This window comes from Gossypium hirsutum, chromosome A03 (assembly GCF_007990345.1).
Source record: "Gossypium hirsutum isolate 1008001.06 chromosome A03, Gossypium_hirsutum_v2.1, whole genome shotgun sequence".
NCBI lineage: Eukaryota > Viridiplantae > Streptophyta > Magnoliopsida > Malvales > Malvaceae > Gossypium > Gossypium hirsutum.
This window is the reverse complement of record NC_053426.1, coordinates 34848478-34858005: the sequence shown is the minus strand read 5'-3', so window position 1 is coordinate 34858005 and position 9528 is coordinate 34848478.

Genomic DNA, 9528 nt, shown 5'->3' with positions numbered 1-9528 from the left:
CCGGCAACTCAATAAGGTGACTATAAAGAATAAGTATCCGTTACCACAGATTGATGATTTGTTCGATCAGTTGAAAGGGGCTACTGTGTTTTCAAAGATAGATCTGAGATCAGGATACTATCAGTTGCGAGTTAAAGACTCTGATGTGCCAAAGACTGCTTTCCGAACGAGGTACGGACATTATGAGTTTCTTGTTATGCCTTTCGGACTTACTATTGCACCTGCTATTTTCATGGATTTGATGAATCGGATCTTTAGAAAGTATCTGGATCGGTTTGTGGTAGTATTTATTGATGACATTTTGATCTACTTTCGTGACGAAAATGAGCATGCCAAACATCTGAGACTTGTGTTACAAACTTTGCGAGATAAGCAGTTGTATGCAAAGTTTAGTAAATGTGAGTTCTGGTTACGTGAAGTCAGTTTTCTGGGCCATGTTGTATCAGCATCGGGTATTCGGGTTGATCCGAGTAAAATTTCAGCTATACTTGATTGGAAACCTCCGAGGAATGTTTCGGAAGTTTGAAGCTTTCTGGGGCTCGCTGGTTATTATAGACGGTTCGTGAAAAGGTTCTCTGTGATTGCGACCCTGATGACAAAGTTACTACAAAAAGATGTTAAGTTCGAGTGGTCAGAAAAGTGTCAGAAAAGTTTTGATCAATTGAAAGTTCTTTTGACCGAAGCTCCAGTCTTAGTTCAGCCAGAATCGGGTAAAGAGTTTGTTATTTATGGTGATGCATCCTTAAATGGTTTGGGCTGTGTTTTGATGCAGGAAGGCAAAGTTGTAGCCTATGCCTCGAGACAGTTAAAGCCGCATGAAAAGAATTACCCGACTCACGATCTGGAATTGGCCGCTATTGTATTTGCGTTGAAAATATGGCGCCACTATCTGTTTGGAGAAAAATGTCATGTTTATTCCGATCACAAAAGCCTAAAATATTTGATGGCTCAGAAAGATTTGAATTTGAGACAGCGTCGATGGTTAGAATTGCTAAAAGATTACGAGCTTATGATTGACTATCATCCGGGAAAGGCTAATGTTGTTGCTGATGCCCTAAGTCGAAAATCACTATTTGCTTTGCGTGCAATGAACGCGCATATGGCTATGTCTGATGATGGTGCGATAGTAGCTGAGTTGAAAGCAAAACTGTTATTTGTTCAACAGATTTGTGAAGCTCAGAAAGTCGATGATGATTTAATTGCAAAACGAGCTCAGTGTGACTTAAATGTTGATTCAGAGTTTCTAGTTGATGCTGAGAAGTGTTTGAGATTCAGAAACTGATTATGTGTTCCGAAAAATCCAGAGTTAATTCAGATGATTTTGAATGAAGCCCATAATAGTAGATTTTCTGTTCATCCGGGTAGCACGAAAATGTATAATGATCTGAAACAGCATTATTGGTGGCATGGTATGAACGAGACATTTCTGACTTTGTTTCGAAATGTTTAATATGTCAGCAAGTAAAAGCCGAGCATTAGGTACCATCTGGATTGCTTCAGCCAATCATGATACCTGAATGGAAATGGGACCGAGTCACGATGGATTTTGTATCCGGTTTACCGTTGACACCGAGCAAGAAAGATGCAATCTGGGTTATTGTTGATAGGTTGACAAAATCGGCACACTTTATTCCGATTCGCACAGATTTCCCACTCGATAAACTTGCTGAATTGTATGTTTCTCAAATTGTGAGATTGCATGGTGTGCCTATTTCTATTGTTTCAGACAGAGACCCGAGATTCACATCACGATTTTGGAAGAAACTACAAGATGCTTTAGGTACGAAACTACATTTTAGCATAGCTTTTCATCCGCAGACAGATGGTCAATCCGAACGAATCATTCAGATACTTGAGGATATGTTGAGATGTTGCATTCTCGAGTTTGAAGGTACGTGGGAACGATACTTACCTTTGATTGAATTTGCTTATAACAATAGCTTTCAATCTAGTATCAAAATGGCACCTTACGAAGCTTTGTACGGTCGTAAATGTCGTACACCATTGTATTGGACCGAGCTCAGTGATAATAAGATACACAGGGTTGATTTGATTAAAGAGACTGAACAGAAAGTGAAAGTGATTCGGGATAGTCTGAAATCAGCATCGGATCGTCAAAAATCTTATGCGGATTTGAAAAGAAAGGATATAGAATTTCAGATCGGGGATAAAGTGTTTTGGAAAGTCTCACCATGGAAGAAAATACTCAGATTCGGTTGTAAAGGCAAATTGAGTCCGAGATTCATTGGACCGTATGAGATTATAGAGCATGTTGGACCGGTTGCTTATAGATTGATGTTACCGCCGAAGTTAGAAAAGATTCATAATGTATTCCATGTTTCGATGCTCCGTAGATATCGATCTGATCCTTCACATGTGATTAGTCCGACGGAGATTGAAATTAACTCAGATATGTCATATGAAGAAGAACCGATTAGCATTCTGGCTCATGAGATCAAAGAATTACGAAACAAGAAAATTCTGTTAGTTAAAGTATTGTGGCATAAACACGGAGTTGAAGAAGCAACTTGGGAGTCAGAAGATACGATGAAAGAGCGTTATCCAAACCTATTCAACGGTAAGAATTTTCGGGGACAAAAATCCCTAAAGAGGGGGAGAGTTGTAACAACTCGATTTTGACCCTAATCGGAATAGTGGTTTCGGGACCACAAATCCTAGTCCTAAAAATATTTTAATATTATTTTCTATAATTTTTATGTGTGAATTTACTTGTGTGAAAATTTCATGATTTAATTTCGTCGTTTGAGTGTCCGATTAAAAAAAAGGATTAAATTGCGTAAAATAAAAATTTTGTAGTCATTTTTAAAAGGGCTGAATAGTGGATGTTCTTTTAATATGGAGGTCTTATGTGGCAATTAATTCATTTAAATGCTAGTGGACGGCATTAAGTGATGGCATATAGTTTTTATATTATTAATATTAATTATAAAGGTTATGATTATGTATATTATATTATTATGTTATAATAAAAAATATTATAAGCCATCATCATTTTATTTTATTTCTTCTTCATCTTTATGACCGAAACTAAACAAAAGAAAAAGAAAGAAGAACCTAGCTACATTCGGCCATTTTGAATGTTGATTAAGGTTAGTTCTTTGTTCGGTTTTTGATAATTTTTACGTTTTTGATATCGTTGTTTTGTGTTCTTCAAAACCCATGCTTAAATTTTGTGAATTGATGATGATTTTGAAATGTGTCATTGATGGATGTCTGAGTTTTATGATGTTAGTTGATGAAATATGAAATATATGTGTTAGATTAACATATTTTGTCTTGGGATTTTTGATGAATTTGAGTATTTAGGGCTAAATTGTGAAAATAAATTTTTGAGGGACTAAAATACGAAATAAATGAAATGCATGGACTTGTATGAGTATAATGAAGTTTCGGCCTAACCATAGTATAGTCAAAATTTGAATGTTTTGTGTTTTGTGTAATTCGGACTAAATTGTGAAAAATGTAAAATGTTAGGGGCAAATTTGTAATTTCCCATTTATGTGTTTTTGGATTAAATTGAAGTTAATAATATTTAAACTAGCTCATTTTGAATATGTTTAGATCAAGAACCAAAGAAATCGGAGCTAGACCGGGGAAAAACCAAAATCGTCGGCTAATTATCCGATTTCAATTTTTCACTGTCCGAGGTAAGTCTGTTAGCAAAAATTCATGTTATCAAATCAATATATATATAAGTATATTTATTTTATAATTAATGAGTTATAATTACAAGTATAAAATTTATGTTAGTTGATGTGTGAATTTCATACATATACATGTGATGTTCGAATAGGTATGTATATAAAAGTATAAATTTTTAGACTCAATTAAAAGTTCAAATGTTATGGTTGTGTTTATATTAATGTGCGAATATATGTATATGTGTGTAATATATATATATGTGTGGATCGAACAAGTTTGCATATACATGCATGATACCTTATATGGATTTAGGAATGAAATTATGGATGTATATATATTAGATTCGAATATGTATGAGTATACAAATATAAATTCATGCTTTGATTATGAGTACGTAATTATATATGTTTATGATAGACTCAAAAATATATATAAATGTATTCGGTTGAATCATTGTATTTTCAAGTTTGGAATTGGTGATATGAATCAGGTTATAAACCTAGCAGGCTAAGTGCCGGTGATCTAAATCAGGCTATAAGCCTAGCAGGCTAAGTGCCGGTGATATGAATCAGGTTATAAACCTAGCAGGCTAAGTGCCGGTGATCTGAATCAGGCTATAAGCCTAGCAGGCTAAGTGCCGGTGATCCGAATATGATGAATTAAGTGATTCTAAGCATTTGGTATAAATATAGATATGATTTTATATGAAATGGATGAATGTATGAATATTGTTTCAAGATGTTGATGAGTATATAATTGTTCGAATCTTTGTGATTAGTGAGTATGTATATATATATATCGGATGTCATGAAAATTGTTGGATATTTATGAGTGTATATATGTATGCATTCGGCATAGGTGGGTATAAGTGAATATGTGTATTCGGCCTTTATAGTTTATAAGTATAAAAATTATGCTTTTGGTATATGTAATTGAACAAATATATAAATGGATCCGATGAAGTATGAATAACAAGTACTCTAGAAATCTGTATATGCAGATAATGATTATGTTAGTAATTTGATTTTATGCATATAATGTATATACCTTAGTCCGTTTATGTATATTAGTTAAATATACATTCTTTTAGATTTAAACAAAATGACTTAATATAGAAATGTTTGGTTAGTAATTATATTTGATATTTGTGATTTCGATAAATTTACTTAAATAATTATGTGATTCTTTTATATGTATTTTTATATACGCTATAGACTTACTAAGCTATAAAAGCTTACTTTGGTTATCTTTGTCTATCTATTCTTATAGATTTTGGAGACTCGTTACGAGCTCGGGGATCATCAGCATAATCTATCACACTATCGACCGTCTTTGGTATTTTATATATTTTGAACTCAAACCTATGGCATGTATAGTCTAGTTAATATGTTTAAATTTTTGGGATATGTGAATATGAGCCATGCGAAAATGGCTTATCTCTTTTTGTTTTGAATTTGGTATTAACGAATATGTTTTAATGGTTTATTTCCTATGCTTAAATTCGGTTTAGTTAAACATGGCTTGATCATTATGTTTAAACTTAGTTTTATATATTCTAGGTTGAATGTTCAATGTAATTGATTTAAATGATTCAACCATAGTATAAGTCTATTTGTATAAATGATAATTAGTATGATTGAAACTTGATTATATGTCTTGATTGGTTACATCAAGAATAAATTATGAATTAGTTTGTATTAGTAAGTTTAAAACATAGTAAAAAAATAATAATAATAATGGTTGTGTTTGTTCGGTAATGCCTCGTAACCCTAATACGGCGACGTATACGGGTTAGGGGTGTTACAGAATTTCAGGAAAAAGGGAAAGAGAACTAGGGTTTCCTTCGAGATTTGAGGTTGACAGCACAAAGGGGAGATTTTAGGGATTTTTAGGGTGTAAGCAAATTGCTTTGAGAGATATGACAATTAGTGGAATGGAGAGGGGTTTATATAGGGAAAAATTAGGGCAACATGTAGCAAAAAATTAGCTACATTAGGGTTACTTGGGCGGCAAGTAATGGGAGTGGCGGCACTAGGTATGGATTTTTCCCTCCTTTATGTTGTCTTGGGCCTCAAATTCAAGCTGTATTTTCAGGCTTACTCAAAAGAAAAAAAAACTGATTAGTACTTAGGCCAAATTTGACCCCTTTTAAAAATTAAAAATTTAAACAAAACAAATTAAAGTTAAAATTTTTAAATCTCAAATAGAAAATTTCTTCTCAATAAATTACATTAAATTAATTTCCAGGAAAGGTTGGAGGGGTCACAGCGGTCCCGCTTAAATTCTAATCTCCTTAGGCAGAGTTAATTAAATGTACTAAATTAAGAAAATAAATTCTTACTATTTATTTATTTATAAAACAAGTTCATGAAAAATCAAGGGTCTGTTAATTTGAACGAGGATTCAATTCGCTCAACTACACCATTTCAATAATGTTTGAGACGTTGACCATTAACTTTAAACGTACCTCCTTGATTGTCGTATAATTTAATAGCTCCTTAAAGATACACTAGGTAGATGGTACAGAGTTCTTTCCATTGGGATTTAAGCTTCCCAGGAAATAACTTCATCCTTGAATTAAACAACAAAACCTTCTGACCTTCTTTAAACTTGCGAGGTTGTATATGACTATCATACGATCTTTTTTATCTTTCTTTACACATTTTGGAATTCTCATAGGAAAACAACCTCAACTCTTCCAACTCATCCAGTTATAACTGTAACACCCCTAACCCGTAGCCGTTTCCAGAATAGGTTTAGAGGCATTACCAGACTTACAACTCAGATCCGAACAACCACAGAACAAAAATCATCTCAATTCAATAAAATATAGATCATACATATTTAACACAAACTTTAAACAATCATACGAGGTCTAAATCACGCATTCAAGATTAATTCGATAACATCAGGAAGTTTCAGAACTTAGAAAAAAATTTCAACTTTTAAAAGGTCACACACCCGTGTGTACAGGCCGTGGTGAAACAAGGCATACATACTGACTTGATCACATGGCGACAAGACACACCCGTGTACCTTGGTCGTGGTTGAGCCTGACTTTGGCCACATGGCGAACCACACGCACATGTGCCTTGGTCGTGCTTTAACCTGACTTACAATTGTAGGGTACCCCAGGGGACACACGGCCATGCAAAATAGCCATGTGTCGTACACGGCTGAGACACACGCCCGTGTCTCTGCCCGTGTGGACAAACATAGGTCATTTTAATAGCCAAATTGCCACCCCAATTTAGGTCAACCTACAAGCAAAGAAACAAGCCTATATGCACAACCAATACATCCAATTTTTATGCCAAAACACACATCAATTATACCATAACATTTTCAACCATTTACATAATCATGAACCTTACCGATACATGCCAAACATAAGGTAAGATCATATCAAAACATATCATATACTATCATCAAACTATAGTTTCAAACATAAGCTAACCAAATCACATGGCTAAATATATACATCACAAAACATAATCCAACAACTACTAGTCTATACATGCCATACTTTAAAATATACATTTTCAAAAATACCAAAATGAGATTAGATAGTATGGTGACGATCCTTGACGATCCCCGAGCTCACAGTAGCTTCGATATCTAAAAACAATGCAAACACACACAAAGTAAGCATTCAAAAGCTTAGTAATCATACCAAAAACATCAACAGTTTATAAAATATGAACACATAAGTACTTATAAATTCTCAACTCATCCATCAAGTCCATGCCAACACCAACCATATGTTTATACCAATTCAATAAACTTTTTATGCATTTTACCATCTACCACATAGATATTATACTTACCTGAACATTCTCGTATACATTAGTTTTCATTCTCACCTCTTTTTCGGATATTTTAAGACTTTTCGAAGATCACCAATGCTTTAAATATCTGCACACTTAGTGCTTTAAAGATTAGCTGAAGCTTTCACAATTCCGCACACTTAGTGCCAAATACCATTGGTTTATCATCATATTCATCCAACCAAATATATATACAATCTATGAATAATTAAACAGCAAAATATACTTTAACATCATGTTTAACGTATGAACTTACCTCGTACTCTGAATTGTCGACTCTGATCGTCTACTCTATAATATTCGACTTCCCTCGGTCTAAGTCTGAATTCCTCTTTTCTTGATCTATATGTATTCAAAATTAACCCTTTTATTCACTAAATCATTCAAACCAATCCATTCACACACAATTAGGGCATTTTGCAAACTAGTCCTCACATTTTCACATTTCGACAGTTTAGTTCCTAATTCACAAAATCACAAAATACACAAAATTTTGCTTGTACACAAGCTTAGCTGAATTTTCCTAGCTCTCATACAAGTCCATACATTTCATTTATTTCACATTTTAGTCCCTCAAAATAACATTTTTACAATTTAGCCTAAATTACTCAATTTCATCAAAAATTCAAAGACAACACATGTAAACCCAACATCAAGCTTTCATATTTCAACATATAACATCACAAAGCTCATGAATCCATCGATGGCACATTTCAAATTCATCAAGAAAATAAGAAATTGAAGCATGGGTTGGATAATATACAAAGCAACGATTACAAAAATGTAGAAATTATCAAAAACCGAACAAAACTCATACCTTAATCAAGCCAAACCATAGCCGAACCCTAGCAAGATTTTATCTTTTATTTTTCCTTTGATTTTTTGGCAAAACAAGATGACAATGGCTTTATTTTATGTTATGTTTTATTTAACATATGTTTAATATGTTAATGACTATAATACCCCTTTTAATAAACCATTTAAAAAAACACATATAATAAGGTCATTTATGTCCACTATAAAAGTGAATGGCATAATATCCACATATGGACATCTCAATTATAAAGCCAAGTCAAATAGGCACTTTTAACATTTAGCACACAGCTTTTACATTTTACGCGATTAGGTCCTTTTTTCAAATTTAAACACACAAATGATTAAATTTTCAAACAAAACTTTCACACATGCTAATTCACACAACATGAACACGAAGAATAATATTTAAATATTTTTCACTGGATATGTGTCCCAAAACCACTATTCTGACTAGGGTTTAAACCAGACTGTTACAGTAACATCCTTCTCTCACCAGCTTGCTTAAGATCAAAGTTCAATTGCTTCAAGGCCCAGTGAGCTCTATTCTCCAAATCTAACGACAAATGACAAGCCTTCCCAAAAGCTAACCAATAAGGAGTCATTCTTAGCGGTGTCTTAAATGCTATTTGATAGGCCATAGTGCATCATCGAGCCTTTGAGACCAATATTTTCTACTAGGGCGTACTACCTTTTCAAGGATACCTTTGATTTCATGGTTCACTCTCTCAACTTACCCATTGGACTGGGGGTGATAGGCAGTAGCAATCTTGTGCTTCACATTATATTTTTCAAGCAACCACTTAAGCCATTTGTTCACAAAGTAAGAACCTTCATCACTAATAATAGCTATTGGTGTCTCAAATCGTTTAAACACATGCTTATGTAGGAATCGCATGACTACCTTAGCATCATTTTTAGGGTATGCTTCAGCTTCAACCTACTTGGATACATAGTCCACAGCAATTAAGATGTATTTGTTCCCATACGAAGAAGGAAATGGGCCTAAGAAGTCAATGCCCCATATGTCAAATAATTCAATCTTCAAAATGTTTGTCAAGGGCATCTCATTCCTCCTTGATATATTCTTGGTCCTTTGGCATTTATCACAGTTCTTCACATAAGCTTAAGCATCTTTAAACAACGTAGACCAAAAGAAACCTACTTGCAAAATCTTTGCTGTAGTACGTGAACTACCAAAGTGTCCCCCACTTGGAGATGAATG